This window comes from Heteronotia binoei, chromosome 3, assembly GCF_032191835.1.
Source record: "Heteronotia binoei isolate CCM8104 ecotype False Entrance Well chromosome 3, APGP_CSIRO_Hbin_v1, whole genome shotgun sequence".
NCBI lineage: Eukaryota > Metazoa > Chordata > Lepidosauria > Squamata > Gekkonidae > Heteronotia > Heteronotia binoei.
This window is the reverse complement of record NC_083225.1, coordinates 166970872-166992325: the sequence shown is the minus strand read 5'-3', so window position 1 is coordinate 166992325 and position 21454 is coordinate 166970872. Positions and strand designations below refer to the sequence as shown.

The 21454-nt window shown below is 41.1% G+C and overlaps 1 protein-coding gene across 1 annotated transcript in view; it reads left to right on the top strand.

Annotated features, from left to right (window-relative positions):
- The window catches only part of DDX10 (DEAD-box helicase 10), a 232441-nt gene that overhangs the window by 66565 nt on the left and 144422 nt on the right, over window positions 1–21454 (top strand). The window lies entirely within an intron of this gene.

Sequence of the window (21454 nt, the reverse complement as noted above, 5' to 3'; positions counted from 1 at the left end):
TGGTTTGCCATTGCCTTCCCCAGTCATCTACACTTTCCCCACAGCAAGCTGGGTACTCATTTTACCGACCTCGGAAGGATGGAAGGCTGAGTCAACCTTGAGCCGACTACTTGAATCCAGCTTCCACCAGAATCGAACTCAGGTCGTGAGCAGAGAGTTCAGACTGCAGTACTGCAGCTTTACCACTCTGCGTCACAGGGCTCCTAGAATTACAGAGAACAATGTAAACAACAAACTATCTGGCAAAGGTATATTATAAACAATGCAGAAAGTGTCTAACAAGGTATGACAGTGCAGCAGAAAAAAAAAGTAGTTATAACTGCAGTAATCACTGCAGTACTTCAATTTTCAGTATATAATAATTGCACCTGATGATTGGGAATTAGATTTGTGAATCGATTCCATTTTGAAGGATTGTCTCTGCAGCAGTATGAAGTGATGTTACATCTGATGTCCATTCACAAATAGAAGCTGATTGTTTTATGGGATTGGAAACAGGGTGATGAAATTCAGGTGACTTCCTTGCAACTGTTCTTAAATAATTGCTGAGTGATTCTAAATGGAAAATGTACTTCCTTTTTTAAACCTGTCTAATGAAGTCCTAGCTTGATTACTGACCAGTATACAGGCCCTAAGATCAAGGTAATGTTATCTGATTTGGAATATAAGACCTTGTTCCTTTGAACAAGTGACAAAATAGTTCCGTCGCTTTCACTAACGTAACCTCCACAATGTTGAAAAGGTCACTTGTTTTTTAGTTACTATGCAATTTATATTATATAGAAATTATTGTGGAGTGTTTTGGAATATCTATAATCTACTTCCTCAGAATTGTAACTCAAACCAACCGTAGAACATTAGTAGGCAGACTAAATCTTGAGTTTTATAAGACCAAGTATTAATATTAGAAATTTGGACATGGTTCAATCAAAAACCCTAATTGGTGCTGATCCCCTCATTGGGGGTTAGACAGCAGTTCTGTGCCTGTTGATCTTGATGCTAACTTAAACGAGTAGACTAAATGGGCAGCCACAGTTCTGAATATAAGGAGTGGACTACACCTCTAGTCAGATATTTCATGGTCTCCAAGAGTCTTTATGAGTGGTAGAAACATGTGAGCGGTTCACTGCTGAATCAGTCTCTGAGCGAATTTGTAGTAATCATCAGAAACGTACATCTGGAATTGGTAGGAGCTGCACTTTTCGACTGACTGGTGAAATTCTGTAGTTCCTCTTCACACACACACACTTGTTAACAATCAGAAAGGATGAAGGAGTTGCTGTGGGAGTCAGGAATGAAGCTGAATTTGCTGAATGTTACTAATTGTGTATGACTCATGGTCTGAAATGAAAGCTGTCAGGACTTACTCCACTGAGGAAGATGAATAGTCAAGTGAAGAATATATTTTCCTATTGAGCACATTGTTTTTTGCAAGTACAGCATTGTGCTAGGCTTCTGCCACAACAGTTAAGGGTGATTTGTATTGATACTCTTCTGAGATATTCCATGCTTATTTAGTAAATGATAGAACGAGTCCAGTGTGAAGAAAATGAATGCCCAGCAGCCATGCTTGATGGACCGTAGCTCAAAGAAACAGAAACATTCATGTAAACAAGTTTGTAATAGCACAGCTATTTTATGATAGGATATTTTCCTCTCCTAAAACAACTTTTAAAAGGATTTGGCTTTGAACATTTTCTTGGACCTGTTCAGAGGGTGTTTGAAGTGTATTAAGTATTAATAATAATTAATAATTTTCATATGGCAGTGTGTATAGTACAGCCAAGAGATCCTAGAATTATCTGGCAGCCAGAAGTTCTAGCTCTTTTAGCATTATGCATCACTAGGTGGCGAGCTAGACTTATTTTTGAGATTTTCAGAGGTGGTTTGCCATTGCCAACCTCTGTGTCATGCCCTTAACATTCCTTGAAGGTTGCCCATCCAAATACTAGCCAGGGCTGACCCTGCTTAGCTTCCAAGATCTGATGACATCAGGCTAGCCTGGAGTATCCAGGGCAGGGCAGGATAATAAGTAATAAGCACATACAGTGCATTTGAAAAGAGAGAGAAAAAAAGGAAAAGTGTCTTCATCTTGATGCCATGTTTATATACCAGCCCTAGAGGAGGACCATTACATATAGAGTAGGGTAAACACAGTGGCCTGTATCCTGTTGCTCTGCTAGGCAAAGTTCTTTGGCCTTCCTGTAGCCAAAGGAGTCTTCCTCCAGCTTGAGTGGCTCTTCCTCTTGCTAAGCTGAAGGAAGGCTCCTTCGGATATAGCGTTTCCTCTAGCCTGGGGTAGGATAGCTGTGACCTGGATGGGCCAAGCTAGCTCTGAAGCTAAGCAGAGTGAACTCTGCTTAGTGCTTGGATGGGAGACCACCAAGGAAGTCCGTGGTCACTACTCAGAGGCAGGCAATGGCAAACCACTTCTATTTGCTTTGAAAACCCTGTGCGGTTGCCATAATCGGCTGTGACTTGACAGTGCTTCACACCACCTAGGCAGAATAGGCACCAACCTTTGTCAGGGCAGGCCATTTATCCAGAGATCAACTTCAGATATAATAGCACCCAAGCAAATGTGCTTTTAAGAAAGACCAAATCCCCTCCATTAAAGATTAATCTTTGCTATTGAGGACCTAAGCATTTTTAATGCATTGTACAGGTAAATTTATAACAATGAGGGTGGCTTAAAAAAAAAAGGAAAGAGAAATTTCTAGCAGGAAATAATGATAGGAATACAAAGGCTTTTGGCTTTTCAAACAGGCAGTGGTTGGGGGAGTGGGATGAAGGGAGGATGCTATAGTGATATGTAGGTGGAATACATAGGAAGTTAGAAAAAAGAAAAAAACCTAATTGAAACATTAAGTGGGGAAAAATGCTGTAAAGACAGCCCTACCAATTGAATAAGACTTAAAATCCGGTGAAAGAAGTATTTTTTTTTTTGACAGACTTGCTACAACTCTATTAACAATGGGTAGGAGAGAGTAGGAGTTGATGTATTTTGTTGAAAGAATGAAAGAATCAAATTGTTGGCTTGCATGTTGGGCACACAGTCTAACAAGGGGTAACAAGACAAGTTATTTTCTTTCTTGTTCCCTTCTTCTTTTTAAATAAAACAGACAAAACCTGCCTGTTGCACCAGCAGGTGACTTTTAAACTTCAGGATGTACACGGCAGTGATTCAAGAGAAACCCTTTTAGAATGTGTGCCGAATATTCTAATCAAGAGTTTGTTCATTTTCTTGCTAGATATTTTGAACTCTTCTGTTGCTGCTTTCTTAGGAGAGAGATGTTGTAAAGGCTGACAGCTTTGCTGCATGCCACCTGCAGCATAGCGTGCTTCTAGAGAGGGAAATGAGTTTTGTTCTCCTTGGGGGGAAAATGCTTGAATGGTCAGCAAAGCTAATTGAGTTTATCATCAGTTTGGCACGTCTTGTCTTTTGTGATACGGAAAGTGTAAGTTTGATATTTTAATTTTACTTTTAAAAATAACCTTAATTTTTATTATTTTTTTCCAAGCTGTGTAATCTTCTTTATAGGGATGCTGAGTCCTGACAGGTGAGCTGTCAGAAGACAGCACATTTTAAATGTTACTTGCAGGTTGATGAAGATAGACAATTTCAAACAATCCTTCTTGTTAGCAGTATGTGTGAGACAGCCAAAGTGTTTGTGAAACTCTAGGAAAAAAAGCGAAGGAGGGGGGAGAGTCTGATAAGAGTGTTTGTCAAATGAGGGTTTAGAAAAATGTTAGAGTTATTGCTTTTGAATAAAAATTCTAGGTGGGAAAAACCTACTTAAAATGCTGACCAGAACTGAGGATAAGAACATAAGAATGTTTTTGATACATCACACCAGTGATTCACCAGTGTGCTACCTAGCACCTTTTTCCTTCTTCCCTAAAACATATCTTGTCCAAAGTCAATAGCCAATCCTTGACCTTATTGGAAAAGGACGTGCTTCAGAAAAACTTATCGTCTTGGTATGTGATGGAGGCACTCCTTTGAAGAAAGTTATTAGTCATAGCATGGTGCTTGGGTTAGAACTTTCCAGCATTTTGTGATGTCCTCTGTCCCCCATGGGAGCCATTTTATGGTTGAACTCTCTCACATTATGTGGTCATGCCCATTCCTCCTCCTCAAATTTCATGATATGCCCACAGGCTGAGTGAGATTGGAGGCCCCTGCCATAGACCAAACCCTACCTGGTCCAGCGTTTGGTCTCCATGCTTCTGACTAGCTCACAAACAGATTATAAAAGAGATGGTTATCTCTTGTTTGCCCCTAGCATCTGATGTTTGACTGCATACGGTGTTGAAACATGAATATTGCTTTAGCCTTTGTGGCTAAATCACAGTTGCTAGGTCTGTCCTCCATGATCTTGTCTGATACGTGTTCTCTATATTGCCATTATAAAAGTACAACAATGGTCTCTCTTGAGCATAGGCTTGTCTGGTCTGTCTTGTAATGGTTCTCTTGGGTCACAGCCAGAGGATGAGATGCTAGTAATTGACCCAGAGATCTTATTGCAAAGCACATGCCCTGTCACTGAACTACTGAAGGGACATGTGCTCCTGAAGTAAAGGCAGATATTTAATACTGTAATAGGCAGCTGTAGGTAAGGGTGACTTCTCAAGGAGAAATAGTTTGTAGAAGCCATTTCCTACTCAGAAATTACAAACTGAGTTAACCCTCTTTCTACATGGAGACCTGTAGATACGAAATTGCCTTGCATTGTTGTAAACATGTAATGGCTTTTGCCTCAAGTTTACTACTGAAGGTGGTCAGAGAATACACAAAGAAAAGCAATGCAGTGTCTTCTAGGGAATTTCCCCCCTTTGTGTTCTGGTTCTATTTTTTAATGTGAAATCCTTGCTACAGCACATTAATAAATTATTGTAGAGAGCATATCATGGCATAACACAAGAGGACAATTAATGTGCTGTTTTTTAATTGTTCGGTACTGATTAATGGTAAATATATGCATTGTACTTGGTTTGTTGTTTCAGACTTGAGTAACTATGATCATTTTCTTTCATTTCCAACTGTCCACTAGTTTACAATGAAGCTTAAATTTCCCATTGGGCTAAAAAATTCTCATTTAAACCTTATCTCTTATTTTAGTGTGTGTATTATTTAGATTCTTAATAACTAATATAGAAGACTGTCCATCCTTCAGATCAGAGGACATTCTTTGAAAGTAATGAGTAATGGAACTGGGGATATGACAGATTAATGGTGAGAGCACGTTAAAGCAGAAGTGAGGCTTCTGTCAAAAATGATAAAACTGTGTTTTAACCTCTCTTCTCCTTCTGTTCTCCTTATGAGTAATTTTATGTACCTTGTGATGTGACATAGTCATCTGTATTTCCAAATCACTGGCTGCTGAGGCAGGGGAGACACTAGTGAAAGTGAATGCTATGGAGGGAGAACACGTAATCATGACAAAATGGAAGTGCTACTTTTGGGGGGGAAAGGTCTGCCTCAGGAACTGGGATGTTTTCTGTTGTGGATTCTAGCTCCTGCTAGAATTCCACCCCTGCTTTTTTGTAGCATTTGTCCTCCCTGCTCCCCAGTATCTTTAACAATGTCCCTCTATATGTTTGCCCTTTCACCTGTAGCTTGTTTATTAAACTTATTTTAAAATAGAGGTTTACAAGATAATGCATGGGATGGAGAAAGTAGAGAAAGAGGTACTTTTCTCCCTTTCTCACAATGCAAGAACTCGTGGGCATTCGATGAAATTGCTGAGCAGACAGGTTAAAACGGATAAAAGGAAGTACTTCTTCACCCAAAGGGTGATTAACATGTGGAATTCACTGCCACAGGAGGTGGTGGCGGCCACAAGCATAGCCACCTTCAAGAGGGGTTTAGATAAAAATATGGAGCAGAGGTCCATCAGTGGTTATTAGCCACAGTGTGTATATGTGTGTGTGTGTGTGTGTGTGTGTATATATATATATATATATAATTTTTTTGGGCTACTGTGTGACACAGAGTGTTGGACTGGATGGGCCATTGGCCTAATCTAACATGGCTTCTCTTATGTTCTTATGATTGGGGTTTTGCTTCCCTGAAAGGAGAATTTCATAGCTTGGTGGTTCTGCTGGATAAACAAGGGACAACAGTGGTCAGGTTGGCCTTTCTCCAGTTTTAGTGGGGGAGCCAGGTATGATCATTCCTGGGAAGAAAAAAAATATTGTGGTGAGCTTTACATCAGATTACTCTTGAAGGCTGTCTCGAAGCTACAATTGATACAGAATGCTATTGCCAGAATGCTGATTGGAGTGGGTCATAGGGACTAGCGATGGACATGGACTGAATTATGAATCAAAATTTGTCATGACTGGGCCTGGTTTGTGAACCTCAATTTGTGCCATCCTGTCACCTATGAACATCCCAGGTGGCTTTGGGAGGGTCATGCGGTTCGTGTTGGCAGACAAGCTGGTGCCAGTGGTCTCGTTAAATGCCTTTTCCAAGCTATTGTGGCTTACAAATTCGTTTAAAGGAATCCCTTTAAATGGCACAAGCTGTGCCTTGACTCCCAAGTGAACTCAAAAGGCATTTAAATGCCTTCTGAGTTCACATTCAAGTTATGCCATGACAGTGGTGTCATGGCTTGCAAAGCCATTTAAAAGGAATCCGCATGAACAATGAACCTTCACGAACCTCCAATTTTTCTGGTTTGTGCCTATTCCTGATAGGGACCATATCACTCCAATCTTTTTCCAACTACACTGTCTCCCAGTTTAATAATGGGTCCAATTCAAGGTGCTGGCATTGGCCATTAAAACCCTTCTGATACCCTTTTTTCTATATTTCTGGTACAGCTTCAGCTGTAAAAAGTAGTTTAAAAGCTTTGTTGTGTGTATCTGTATCATTCATTCTGTTTCCTAAATTAGAATTCAGGTCAGACACCGATTTCTGAAAAGTTTGAAGTCATACTCTACTCCTTGTTAAAGTAATAAATAAAATAGTTTTTGAGTATTATCTGATCCAAGTGCAATGAAGCATTTTATTTAGTAGATTATACTTACATTTATAAAGAATAAATATGTTCTTTTTTGCAGGGGTGGAATTCTAGCCGGAACTCCTTTGCATATTAGGCCAGACACCCATGATGCACCCAATCCTCCAAGAGATTACAAGGGTCTTTTCTGTAAGCTTTTGGAGGAGTGGCTACATCAGGGGCATGTGACCTAATATGTAAAGGAGCTCCTGCTAGAATTCCACCCCTGCTTTTTTGTAGCATTTGTCCTCCCTGCTCCCCAGTACCTTTAACAATGTCCCTCTATATGTTTGCCCTTTCACCTGTAGCTTGTTTATTAAACTTATTTTAAAATAGATCTGGTTTTACCTTGGCAAGCTTCTAAAATGCTCTTACCTCTTGGTTAAAGTTTGTTTGTAATAGTAGTGAGGAGTACATTGGTATAGTGGAAATAAACTGTCTCTCTAAACTATTCTATTAAATATCCTTTGTTGTCTTCCTTGAAGGAATTTCTTGCTTATCTTCTGCTGTCTAATGTCTCTGGAATATGGCAACTAGTCATATCCACTTAGAAGCCATTTTGTTGCATTTGGAGTGGGTTTGGTTTGCTTGTTGCTGCAAATGCAATTCATTATTGGGTTAAAATGTTAGCCGTTTGCTTTTTGTAAAAGCTTTTATATAAACCAGATAAACACACTTATCGTCCTCAAGCTTTACTGATGTCACATGCAGAGTCCTTGTATCAATAGGGCTGTTCATTTTCCTTTATCCATACAGACTTTATTTTTAGATCAGCTTTCCTCTCTTGCCTTTGTCCTTTTTAAGTGCCTGTTCTGTTTGGGGAGTTAGTGCCTGCCTTATTTGTGGTTTCGATAAGACAACCTGTGAGAAAACAGTATGTTGGGCTTTAGGTAGTCTGGTAGGAGGGGAATTCCCTAAGTAGAATGAAGCAGCAACAAAAAGTTTGTAAAGCTTTGCAGAGAAGAGCTTATGAATCAAGAACCAAATCCCAATGCATTTGGAGCAGAGCATTTTCCTCTTGACTTCTCTTCGGCATTGGAAAGAGACATTTCCTAAGGCAGGGGCCCATGAGAAAAAACAGGGCAGGTGAAATAGGCTGTTGAGGACCCCCTTTCCCTTCATGGTACAAGATTATTGAGCTCCAGTATTAGATGTATAGCTCTAGGCTCACCATGTCCTGAATCTCAGTAATTGGGCACTAACTATACAATGCCAGACTGCTGAGATTCAGGGCCAAGTGAGAAGAAAGATGTTAATCAAGACGCAGACTTATAGAAGAAGAAGAAGATATTAGATTTATATCCCGCCCTCCACTCCGAAGAGTCTCAGAGCGGCTCACAATCTCCTTTACCTTCCTCCCCCACAACAGACACCCTGTTAAGTGGGTGGGGCTGGAGAGGGCTCTCACAGCAGCTGCCTTTTCAAGGGCAACCTCTGCCAGAGCTATGGCTGACCCAAGGCCATGCTAGCAGGTGCAAGTGGAGGAGTGGGGAATCAAACCCGGTTCTCCCAGATAAGAGTCCGCACACTTAACCACTACACCAAACTGGCTCTCCTAAAGAGCAATCCTAAACAATCATTGAACAGTTTAGTATGGGAAAGTGTTTCTTTTTTGGAGATTACCTCATTGTACCCATCTTTAGTCCTTCCCCCACCCCACATACATACATACATTTTGGAGCTTCTAAGCCAGTGGTTCCTAATGTTTTTGGGATGGGGACCCAAAATTCACTTGGTATAGTGACCCACTTATAAAAAACAGCACATGCACATATCATTAAACCGCAGAAGCAGAGGACCAATTCCTCAAACTCAGCAACCCACTTCTGAGTCAGGACCTGGCAGTGTTAGAAGGTTACAACTCTGTTTTTGGAATGGGGACCCACTAAATTCACTTGGTATAATGACCCACTTTAAAAAAACCCCACACGTGCACAGATCATTAAGCCGCAGAAGCAGAGGACCACTTCCTCAAACTCAGCAACCCGCTTCTGAGTCAGGATCTGGCAGAGTTAGAAGGTTACAACTCTGTTTAGAATTTATTACTCCAAACTTCCTTCTCTACTTGTTTCTCTCTCCCCCCGCAAAGCTGATGCTCAATTCATATTGAACGGTTTCTCTCTTTAAACTTACACACTGATCTGTTTCTCTCTTTAAACTTGCACACACATACTGTGCAGTTTCCTAAGTACGCAGACGGCTGTACCTTGTTTCTGTGCGCCTTTGATTCTGTCCTTCTGAGCAATCAGGTTTGCTGTCAGGACTGGAAGTGTCTAAATTTTCCTTGATGGCTTGAAACACGTTTGGATTTGCTTCTTGATATATCAGCTTTTTTCTGCACTCATTTAGACATGCAGCTGTTATATTTAAATGGAGATTTAGAGCCATGGTTGATTCTCGTATCTGGAAATTTCCACATCTGTCCTAACACAGACCATGTGAAAAAGTACATACTTCACAAAAACAGCAAATGAGGGACTTGGTATTTCTGTCATAATGTTAACTGCGTACTTTGTCTGATTGTAATCACCTCTGGTTTTTCTGCACTGGCAACCAAACCACCTCATCAGTTTCTGATTCCAGATTGCCCTCAATGATACTTGTGCATGCAACACAGCCAGATTACTTTCATTGGTGACTTCAGCCCTCTGAATCCATCTTTTGGAAAGAGTTTAGGAAAACCGGCTCTTGTCTGTATTTTTCTAGGAGGTGAAAGGCATTACTTTTCCAATTAGCTTTTAACTAAATGACACATCTTTTTCTGAGAAAAGGAGTTATTTTCTGCAACATTATTTCTTAAAATGGAATCCCAGGACTCCTGGTTAGGGATACTTCTTGAAGGGTCCATGAGTTCTTTGCAAAGATTCACCTTCTCATGCCTCCTGGCCAGTTTTCCTCTCAGTTTTCTGAGAAGACAGGGGACTATGCTCTTCATGGGAAATAGATGGAATCAGCTATCCCCTTTCTCAAGGATACATTTACTGTCCTTTTTTTTAAGTCTTTCTTTTAAATTGTAGCTGCTAACTATTTCACTGTTTTGGTATGAGAACAAAAGAAGGCAGAAAGGTGCACAGAACATATACAAGGTATCACACACAGTTTGAAAAGTATTTGTTGTGGTGCGTGGACATGAGGAAGGAGGAGGAGATTGGTGGTCAGCATGAAGTTCTTAATCAAAGCATCCTTGGGTAGATTAGGTTTGAGAACCATTGTTCTGCTGTGTTTAATAGGATGTTACAAGTGGGAACCTGCAAGGAGTTGTGGGAGGCATCTCACTCCCCCGTCTCCCACTATTTCCTCTCCTTTCCTGAAAGCCCCATAGTCTCTCCTCTTTGCCTGCTTATTTTTCTACTTTTAGAGTTGCCAACCTTCAGGTAGGGGCTAGAGATCTCCTGGAGTCACAGTAGATCAGTTCCCCTGAGGACTGCTGGATCGAGGATGGAAAAATCCCTGGAGATTTGGGGGTGGAGCCTTGGGGAGGTTTGGGGAGGGAAGCAACATCATCAGGGTATAATGCTGTAAATTCCACCCTCCAAGTCCAATGCCGTAAATTCCATCTCTCCAGGGGAACTGATATCTGTCATCTTGAAAGCAATTCCAGGTGATTTCCAGCTCCCACCTGAAGGGTTGGCAACCCCAATTCCCCTGGAGGAAATGGATGCTTTGGCGTGTCGAGCCTGTGGCATTAGATCTCTGAGAGGACTCTCCCCTTCCCAAACCCTGCACTCCTTAGACTTCATCACATTGTCTTCAGGGATTTCCCAATTTGGAACTGACAACCCTATGCCTGCCCCGATGAGTTCTCCCTCAAAAGCCAAAGTAAGAATTGAGTACATGGGATTGAGTACACACAGGACATATGTGAAGCAATGCTTAGATCTCCCTAGCTGTAAAATGAAATAACCTGTAGATGGAGTTAGGGGTGTGCATTTGGTGTAAAACAAACGAAATAAATACCCTCAAAATACCAGTAAGGTATTTTGAGGGTATTAATTGAGCCAAATACAGATCAGAAGATCTGTTTAGGCTACCAGTATTGCTGAGCTGGAATAAAAGCTGATTTTGGGGGGTGCTTTTATTTGGGTTAGCTATACAAAGAGAGGATCAGCTGGGGCATTGGGATCTGAGAACTCCACGATTTCTCAGCTGGTGGACTCCCCAATGTATGCAGATCCTGCAGCCACCTTCATGGTTTAAACTGTCAGGCAAGATAAGCTTCCCAGCCAGGTCTGCATGCAGCTCCAAGAGAGGTCCCTGCTGCACACAGATCCGTCATTGCATTGCAAAAACCATTTAAAGATCCCACTCCACCAGCTTCACTCCACTGATGTTGTTTTGAATCAAACCCCTGAAGGTTAGAATCAGGCCATAACAACATGGTAGATTTCCAGATATTTAATGATAAAACACTGAGCCTCACAAATCACTTCTAGAGTTAGGCCAGGCAGTGTTTTGTAAGACCAGCCTTTAGTCATTTTACTGTGAAGGTGAGTTTATCCTAGATGTTTTAACTGGGACCTAGCTCTACCCATGTTGCTTGTAGTCATGTTCTGAAAGGTTTATTCACTTTCCTGGGAATAAACCCCATTGAGTGAAATAGAGCATAATTCTGTGTAGATATATTTAGGATTGTGCCCTAAGATATTCTGTTCTCAGGCCACTAAGATTTTTATGAGCAGTAACCGGTTCCTTGAATTGGACCCTGAAGCTAGCAGTTAACAGAACTGCACTAGTTAAAATCAGTAGAACATGCTTTTATCACCCAGTCTCTCAGGAGATGAGTGCTGTGTTTTGCAACAGCTGAACGTTACAAATGCATTTTAAGGGTTTCCCCATATAGAAGTCTGTAGGAGAAGTAACATATCTCCTAGTTTCCAGGTCACAAAGTCTGTGTATGAGATGGAGATGCATAGTACACATGCCCAGTGTGTTACATTTTGTAGGACAGACTGCTGACTCTGAAAACAGGTTCTGGAGCTAAGCTGTGCCTCAGATTTTAACCGGTGGGATATATTAGCCACCCAGTAAGTCTGGTGTTCTTTATTAGCAAGAAGATATACAGTGGTGGTTTCCCTTCTGATAAGCACATCATGGCTATTTAAATAGTGATAGTGTCTAGAGCCCTAATGTGAAGCCCATTTCTCTAAAATAAAAATTATAGTAATCTGGTAGCCATGTAGGCTTTCAGAGGAACAACTGGGTTCGAATCCAGTTGCACCTTAGAAATTAAGATTTTCAGGGTACAAATTTTTGAGAGTCAAAGCTCCCTTCATCTCTTATCAGATATGGGAATCACAATAGTACATCAAGGAAGAGCCAGGAGTCCAGTAGCACCTTAAAGACTAACAAAATTTGTGGCAGGGTATAAGTTTTCATGAGTCACTGCTCACTTCTTCAGAAATGGGTTGTATATTATTATTGAGGAGATGGAGCCTTCAAGGCAAGGAGAAGTGTTCTTTTTGGGTCTGTGCAATATAAATGTGAGATTCATTAATTCTCCATCCCTTTTATTTTTCTCTTCTGCCATTTCATGAAATTCCATTGCTGTGTGTTGTTTCTGTGCTTTACATTCTTGAAGTCTAAAATGGCTTCCGCATGAAATCAAAATTGTGGGCTTGTGCTGTGCAACTTGAGGCACCTGAATGTCACACTGTGTGGGAGGAAATTCCATTTTTCCACTTAATAGGAATGTGGGGATAATAAAGTTTAAATTTATAGTTGGCATAAGGAGAAGGTTGGCAGGTTGAAAGGAGATGAATTGGAAATTGACCCTCTTTCCTTATCTATTTTGAGTTAATTTATGGAAGTGTTAGACTACTTAGCCTTTCCAAGGAGTTGCTTTCTCTGATAGATTTAGAGCTCTCAACTACTTTTGAAGGGGAAAATACAGCCAAGGTTGACCTGTATGTCTTTGGATCAGGTAGTAAGTTTTCCTGAATATAATTTAGCAGGTCTTTTTCTGCACGCAAGTAAGAATATAAGAGTCCTGCTGGATCAGACCACTGGCCCATCTAGTCCAGGATCCTGTTTCACACAGTTCCTCTGGAGAACCGACATAGTTGCTCTGTAGAGGCCTTCCCCTAAGTTGCCTCCTAGCATTGGTATTTAGAGTTTTATTGCCTTGGAAGCTGGAGGTTCCCTTTAGTCACCTACAGCCATTGATGAACCTATCCTCTATTAATCTGTCTGATCCCTTTTAAAGCCATCTATGCTTGTGGCCATTATTTTCTGATAGTGAATTCTGCACTGTAATCACCTGTGTAATTTTGCCCATTCTGAATCTATTACCCGTCAACTTCACTGGATGCCTTAGAGTTCTAGTATTATGGGAGAGGGAGAAAAAAGTTCTCTCTATTGGTTCTCCATCCCATGCCCAATTTTAGAAATCCTTTCTTGTGCTCTCCTAGAGCAAAATGTAGACACAAACACTTCTGAAGGAAACCAGAATGCATACAGTTCAACGGTCTTTCCCATCTGCCTAATCCTGCAAGAGGACAGTGTAGCAGGCAAACCACTATCTTGACAGGTCCAAAATATGGGCAATGCTTACTCCCTCCTCTCACCGGAAAATGGATCACAGAAGGTAAAAGTCCCTTCTTAATGGGCTCTCTAGAGGGCTGGTCTGTAGCAAAATTTTGCATGTTACCCACCTTCTGCTTATTTGCTTCTAGATGGGCTGGATTTGGAATATAGAAAAAAATCTGGAAAACTGTTAATCAGAAGATATTGTTGTCTGTGTTAACCTGCAGTCACCATTAGAAACTCCAGCGGTACTTTGTTTTGAATAAAGATATTGCTATTTGTATTACAGCTGTGTGACTGTTGTGGGATAGTTGCTGACAGGACTAAGCTCCTGATCTCACTTAAATTTTCAAATTATCAGGATTGTAAGATACAAGACTTGTAAACCCAACCATTAGTGTTTCTCTGTTAGCCATGACTCCCAAGAATTAGAGCTGTAGGCTTTAAGATGACTGAAGGCTTTTCCTACCTCTTGTAAGTTGTAAAGCATTATGCTTTCAACATCTTGTGTTCTAGGAATCGAGGGGAAAGTATGCCCTAACAGTTGGTGAAAGCTTTTTGAATTCTCTCAATTTATCATATAAAAATGCTTGAGCAGAAACCATACAAGTGCTTATAAGGTCAGTTAACTTTCAGAATGCAATTGTCTCGGACTGATGGACAGAAGCTGCGCTGTTTATCTCTGGGTTAAGGAGCAGATATTTATTCACTTTGGGGAAATACTTGTTTTTGTGTTTGATTTGGTTTTAAATCAAAGCAAGGTTTGGACTTCTGACTGAAAAGTGCTAGAAGGCCCAGCTGTGTATTAAAGTGTAACTTCAACAGCTGTCCTGAAATTTACTTTGACAGCTGATTTGCTGCAGGCATGTCGGGAGCATCAAGCAAGGCAGAGAGACAAGGAACTACTTCTCTACCAGCTGCCCATAAAAGCCCAGTGTGGATTTCTACCCCCACCCCCTCCAGTCATTCAACACAGCTTGGTTGAAAATAAATAAAGTCATGAATGGCATCTTGCCTCAGTGGTGCAAATTATTGACTAGAGTATGCATTGTAGTAATAGTAGTAGTAGTAGTAATAGTAATAGTATTTTCCAGTGATTATTTATATGAAGATTGATACATTTTTGAATCCCTCAATGGCAGTGGTAATGAGTGAGCTCTGGACTTTCCTTCCTTCCATTGGTCCAGCACTTTTAAGCCCTCTGAGTCAGTTTGATTCTGGACAAGGTGGGAGTATTTTTTGACTGCTTTGAGGCCTGTGAGTTCCTGTGTTGGCTATTTTTTATGTGGGTTTTAATATATTTGGTATTTATTGTATTTTTTTTTCTATGGCTGTTTCCCACCTTGAGTCCTGACTTGTCTAGTAAATAGTTTAAATGATCCTATTCTTGAGTTTATTTGGAGGATTTATCTGCTGCCTCTCCAGAAATCTGCTCAAGGTGACTTACACCTAAAGTAATGAAACAAAGCCTCAAAAACAAGATGTTAAAAACAAGCCAGGGTAAAAAAGCCTAAAACAAATACTGAGCAGGCTAAAATGATATTGATAAAACAGGAGGACAGGAGCAGACCAAAACAGAGGGAAAACCCCTTTAATTAAAAGGAATGTTTTGACCTGGTACCCAAAAGAAAGTACAGTAGCCACCAAATGAACCTTGAGAGGGAAGATATTCCAGAGATGTGGTGCCACTGCTGGAAAAGGCCCTGAATGTCAGACTGAACATCAAGAAGAAATTTTTATGGATACATGGTATCCGATTACAGAATATTTAAAAAAACACCAAGTTATACTTAACAACAGTTTATATGATGCCTTGATATATTTTTAAATGTTTTTTTTCCTTTTCCCTCTTTGTATTTTATATTGTAATTTATCTGTTTGGGTTGCAATTGCATTGTAATTGTATTAAAATTTTAAAAATTAAGGGGGGGGGGGAAGCCCTGTCGCTGATTGCTATCCACCTCATCTTTGCAGGCAAGGACTTGGAGAGCAGGGCTTTAGGAAAGGATCTAAACCGGCAAGTTGAATAGAAAGGGAGGAAGTTGCCCTTCAAGTTGTCTAATGTCAGAGATTTCCCTGCTTTTAATGATGTTTTATCATGCCTATTTAGCTGCCATAATTACTTAGCCACCTTTGTGCTCCCAAATGATGAGTACATGCCCACATTTGGTTCTAAAGGGAGAAAAGAAAATGAGGAGGGAAGATACCCATAAAAAATGTTGTCGTGAGTGGGATGGAGTGTGCACAGTTGGATTAATACCACCTGGCTATTCGGTGAGTAGAGGCATGTGAGAGGAGAGACAGTTTTTGCTTGAAGTGAAAACGGTGTCAGGTCAGCAAGTTTTCTTTTTAAGCATTCCCCCGCCAACACTGTGCAGCTGTTGTCTGTTCTGCGAACATGGTGTTGGGAGTGACCTTTTTTTTGTTTGACTCTGCTTGTTTTTAATTGGTGGCATTATAAAAGAGAGGAGAGTGAGCAGAGGAAGGGTGTAAGGGAGAATTAGCTAGTAACAGGGAGAATTAGCTAGCAGCAGAAAGGGCAGCAAAAGAGAGCACTGGAAGTCCAAGCCAGGCTTTTTGGAAGTCAGTGCAGAAGAGGAAGCTTGTGGAAAGAGTGGCAGTTTGGTTTATGGAGAAATCAATGAGTGTCATTCTGAGCTGAGAGGTGCCATAGAAGAGGGGGAGGATGGGATGGGAAGAATCAAAGTGGGACAATTCCAGATGAGCTTGTTGGGGATGGAGAGAGATAGGCAATCACTTAATCTAGTTTAGAGAGAAATGTAGTCTTGCATTAAATACAAGTTTTTGATGGTGAAGCTGGAGGGTGGTCAGGAGCTCACAAGAGGCATGCTAACCTTTTAAGCGAAACAAAATTCACAGAGCTTGGAACTGATCACAGCACCTTAAAATGTATTTGTTTCCGCGGCGGTTCCTTAGATTGCTTTGAATTCTGGACTCCTTTCATTTTCATTAAAATGTCAGAAAAGCATTAACCAATTGATTGACGGCTGTGCAGTGAAAGTCTTCAGAAACCCCAAAGGAGCTTCTTGCACATGTGTGAGAATGCCTGGGCATTCTAATTGAAAAATACCTCACATCCCTCAATGAAGGTGACAGTTATAAACAGAGAGTGTGCCAGAAACCTGGAAGGAAAAGGATACTAAAATGATGGTTTTGGCAATTGCCCATTGTGCAGGAGCAGTAATGCTCTTCATCCAGTTTGGTGCAGTGGTTAAGAGTGGTGGACTGTAATGTGGAGAAGAGTGGTGGACTGTAATGTTGATTCCCCAGTTCTCTGTGTGCAGCAGCTGGGTGATCTTGGGTCAGTTGCTGTTCTCCCAGAGCTGTCCTCTGAAGAGCAGTTCCCTCAGAACTCTTTCAGCCCCACCTGCATCACAGGGTGTCTGTTGTGGGGAGAGGAAGGGAAGGAGATTATAAGCCACTCTGAATGAAGGGTGGGGTATAAATCCTCCTCCTTCCTCCTTGGTGATAAAATGTGCTCATGTTACTTGCTTGCACATAAGTCCTAAAATAAAATGATTGATTCTAGAGGACGGATCACACTTAGGAAGTAACTTTGCATAATATCTCAAAACTCCCCTAGTCTGTATAATTGTCTTTCTGTGATAGATGTAGACTGAGGGCTGTTATCTTTTTCTTCATTTCAGTATCTGTCCATGTTTAGTGACAAGCATGTAGCTACAGGGACACATGTCATGCTTTCTTCCTGAATTTGTAGCTTTTGTTTTTTTACGAAGTCTGTGGTCCTTTTTTGCTGTGGAGATATAAGGGAAAACTTCTAAGCAGTTTCCCCCCACTGGGGTTCCCAGGGAATGAACAGAGAGTAGGGAGACCAGAAAGCTGAAGTGAATCAGTGTTATCCCTTTGCACACCAAGTACTGTATACTGTGTCTCAGAATCCTTTCTCCCTGGGTCCTTGGCTTCTGTCTTGTTTATTTTTCTCCTCTTTGATGTCCAAAGTGACAAGAGAGAATGTTGCACAGAAAACCTAAATGAGATTTATACTCACTGTGTTGCCCTGAAGCTGAAGATTTGCTTCAGGAGTAGGTGAGACTGGAGGCAGAGGACAGAAGGCATAATGCTTCTTAAGTTTAGGAACTTATTAGGGGGCAAAGACACTACTTTGCTGCAGAAGGCCAAAGGAGACATATCCAGACAGTTTTAAGCCCCAGCACTTCTTTCTGTCTATAGAAAAACAAGGCCTTTGGAGGAGTCAAATAAATTTGAGCCATGAATAATCTTTTCTGTGAATGCCAAGTCAAATACTTTGCACATAGGCAGGGAGAGATGGGGAAAGTGCATGGACATCACTGGAGTATAAACCAGGATTAAGACAGGCTGTCTGCACTTGTACATCAAGACTAGCTGTGGTTAAGAGACCAGACCATAGTTTCAGATTCTGATCTGAAAGATCTTACCTAACCAGATTATTGGAGTGTCCCACACTGAAAAAGTCACTTCTTCTGCAATAGGTTTAATTAAGCTATAGTTCAGCGATGTGTCTGGGGGAGGAGTCTCTTGCAATGGTTCCTGGTATGAGAATCAGGATGTTAGAAGAAGATGCATATATATTTTCCACCAGTGTTTCTGTGTGTCCTGTTGAAGACCTTTTGGCTGTCTGACTTTCCTGATCCTTGGTTCTGTGTGTTAGTGACAAGTAAAAGTGTGAAATTGTAAAATGAAATCTCTGGCCTTCTGTTTCCCATCACCGCCACTCAGTTTATTTTATTAGTTGCACTAGGTTTTCCTGTCATGTTTGCTGCTACAAGTTTCACCAGTATTTTTCTGGACTGCTTGCAGCAAAATAAATACACTTCTTTAAATCACTTTGTCATGCGGAGAGTTCTTTTCAATTCCATGCTTTTAGCTCTAATAACGCTAAGGCTTTGCTTCATAAGTTACTGAATTGAATGAATTTCATTTAGAATAGCATCTCTTCAGACTGCTTAGATTTTTAAATTAAGAGTGTATTGTTTTAAATTACTTCACTGAATGGCTGATACAGGGTTCTGTTTACACTTTGAACAGTTTCATATTGCATACTTTTTTATACAGTTCTTTTTATCAAAAGAAACACATGCATAGTACTTTAATATCAAGTACAATAATAATTCTTCAGGGGGCTGATGGAAGATTCTCCATTGCATTTGTTTTTTAAAGTGTAGTTGGAAGTATTGAAACTTGCTTGCAGAAAGAGGTAAATTTCCTGTATGATCTTCCTGAAGCTTCATATATTGGCATCTGTCAATTTATATTGTGACCAGATGCACAAACATTGATTTGCATGTTTTTAATCAGTTGGAATAGGGATATACAACAATGTGGGATCAAATTAAAATGCTGGCATTATGGCACAGTTTATTTTCATAGGTCAAACAGGAATGAGTTTTGCTGCCATCTCTGCAAATATTTGAACCAGAGCTAAAAGAGCAACTTCATCTTTCAACAATACTTCAGAGAAATAATACATTTCCCCCCAGAATCTGAAAGAACTTAGCAGGTGCTTGATAAACCTTCTGTGTTTGTTATGTGCTCAAAAGAGCCTAGGGAGAGAGAGAGAGAAAGGAGGTGACTGGGCAGTTGGAAGTAAGGGATGTACACTCAGTATAAACCAAGCTGGAAAAAAAAATGCCTGATTAAAAATACCTGTGTTAAGTCTGTGCTAGGCTTCAGAAAAACATGCCCTGATCCAGTAATCTCTGTTGTGATTTTGATGCGCATATACACAGCTCTTGTTCATACAGGTTCAGAAACATTTAAAGTATTCAGGTCAGCATTGCCTGAACAGGAGGCTATTTTTGTGTGTGAGCATGCATCACAGGGGTGGCCAAACTTGCTTTTAACGTAAGAGCCACAAGACATGAATGTCAGATATTTGAGAGCCACAAGACATGAACATCTGATGTTTGAGAGCAGGATGTCAGGCAAATAAATAGGGGAGGAAGAGGTAGGAAGAAAGCAACTTTAAATGCATTCTTCAAGCCACCAGTTGGCTTGGCTTGGAAAAGCAATTTAAAGAGACAGATGCCTTCTCCAAGCCAGCTAACAGGCTGATGGGGGCTTCGAGAGCCACACAATTTGTGTGGAAGAGCCACATGTGGCACCCAAGCCACAGTTTGGCCAGCCCTCATGTATCACATTTGCAATAATAGCATATAAGTTATATTGATAGACACCGGTAGTTCTCAGATTTGTGGCTGACATCTTTAAAGGTTTCTGCATTTTTCAAACTGCCAGATTTCAAGAAGCTTTGCACAAACCGCTCTTTATCAAATAAGTGGATTTGTAATTTGTTGAGTTACTAAAATGTTTGTGAGCATCATTGGTTTAGATTCATGCCTTGAGAGGCACTTCAGCTATATGTTGAATGAATGTAAATACCGACTCTTTTCATCGCTACTCTAATGAAGAGGGTTAAGTGCATTGTTTTAAAAATGTTGCTGCTATTGACAACTTGTTCATTTTGCTTCAGTTAGGGTTGTAAATAAAAGGTGCTTCATTTGCATAGGCCTGTTAAATGGTATTCTCAGGAGGGAACTACTAATAATTTCAGTTTGCAGTGTTTTGACAGCTGATCCATTTACAAATGAGTTTGCCAAGAGCGGGTGGAGGAAAGGTATGACTTGTTCAGGGCATGCAAATGGCTTCAGAACTTTCATAGTTTGTCAAAATGGACAGCTCACGCCCTCTGAAAATCTATAGGTGTTTTTGGGACAAAGGAGGCGTTTAATATTCTGAAAGAAGGAAGAATGGAAGGAATTCATGCAAGCTCAAGGCTGTCTTGGCAGGGCAATTAATTGAAATATCTTATCCAATCTGTGTTTTCCTTATGAGAAGAATGCAACTCAGGTCATCCATTAAGTGTCTGAATGAAACAGACATATTTTAAAGATCATTATTGTCAAAGAGTTCAAGGTCCAAACCCTGTGGGTCCTCAGGGCAGCTACACACAAGTAAGAAGACTACGGTTTATTTTTTCCCAGTCCATGGAAAAATTTGGTCCATGGTCTGGTCTGTGTCCATTCCTAATCTTATTTGACCTGCTGTACAGTTACAGTGTATGAAATGTAGACTTTTAGGAGGCATTTCTTCTCTCCTCAAACACATTAAAGACATTAAAGATGCCTGGCTTGGCAAAACAAAACAACCTGTTCACTGGGTACTATTCACCTGTACTGATCATGCTGCATTTAATGGCTTAATTTATTCAAGAGCTTATCGGTGGTTCCACCATCAGGCACCAAATGACACAGAGGGTGTGTCATTTCATTCCACCGCCATTGATTAACTACAAACATGATCTTCTTCGTGGTCTCTGTGCATCACACTGATGGGAGTAGGCGCCAGCGCCGATCTCGATCGGTAAACTTCAAAAGCTGCGGATTTCCGCGCCGACGTCCCAGTGCACATGCCCGGAGCCCCCCCCCCGCGCATGCTCACTGGGACAGGAGCGGACATCCCGCCAGTTCTCTTCTGACCGCCGCGCTGATCAGTCGATCTTCTTGCTACGGTCGGTGAACTTATCTTTGGATAAAAATTTTCTTCTGTTTTTTGCTAGTTAGATAGTTGTAGTTCCTTAGTTAGTTGTAGTTAGTTAGTAAGTAGCTGCGGGAGAGTGGGGTACTTTTCCCGCCCTTCGGGGCCCCCCTCTCCCTATTTTTCGGTTTCCCGCCGTTTGCTTTCCCTCGCATGGAAAGACGGTGGGGGTTTTTTCGCCGCTGCTCCTCGTGTGGGAGTAAAATCGCCCCTCCGGACGGGCACGAACTGTGTTTGCTGTGCCTAGGCGAGAGACACCGTCCGGACTCCTGTCCTCATTGCGCCAAGTTTTCGCGCCAAACGAGGAAGAACAGGGCAGCCCGACTTGCAGCGGCCCTGATGGAGCAGGCCCTTTCTCCGCGTCGCCA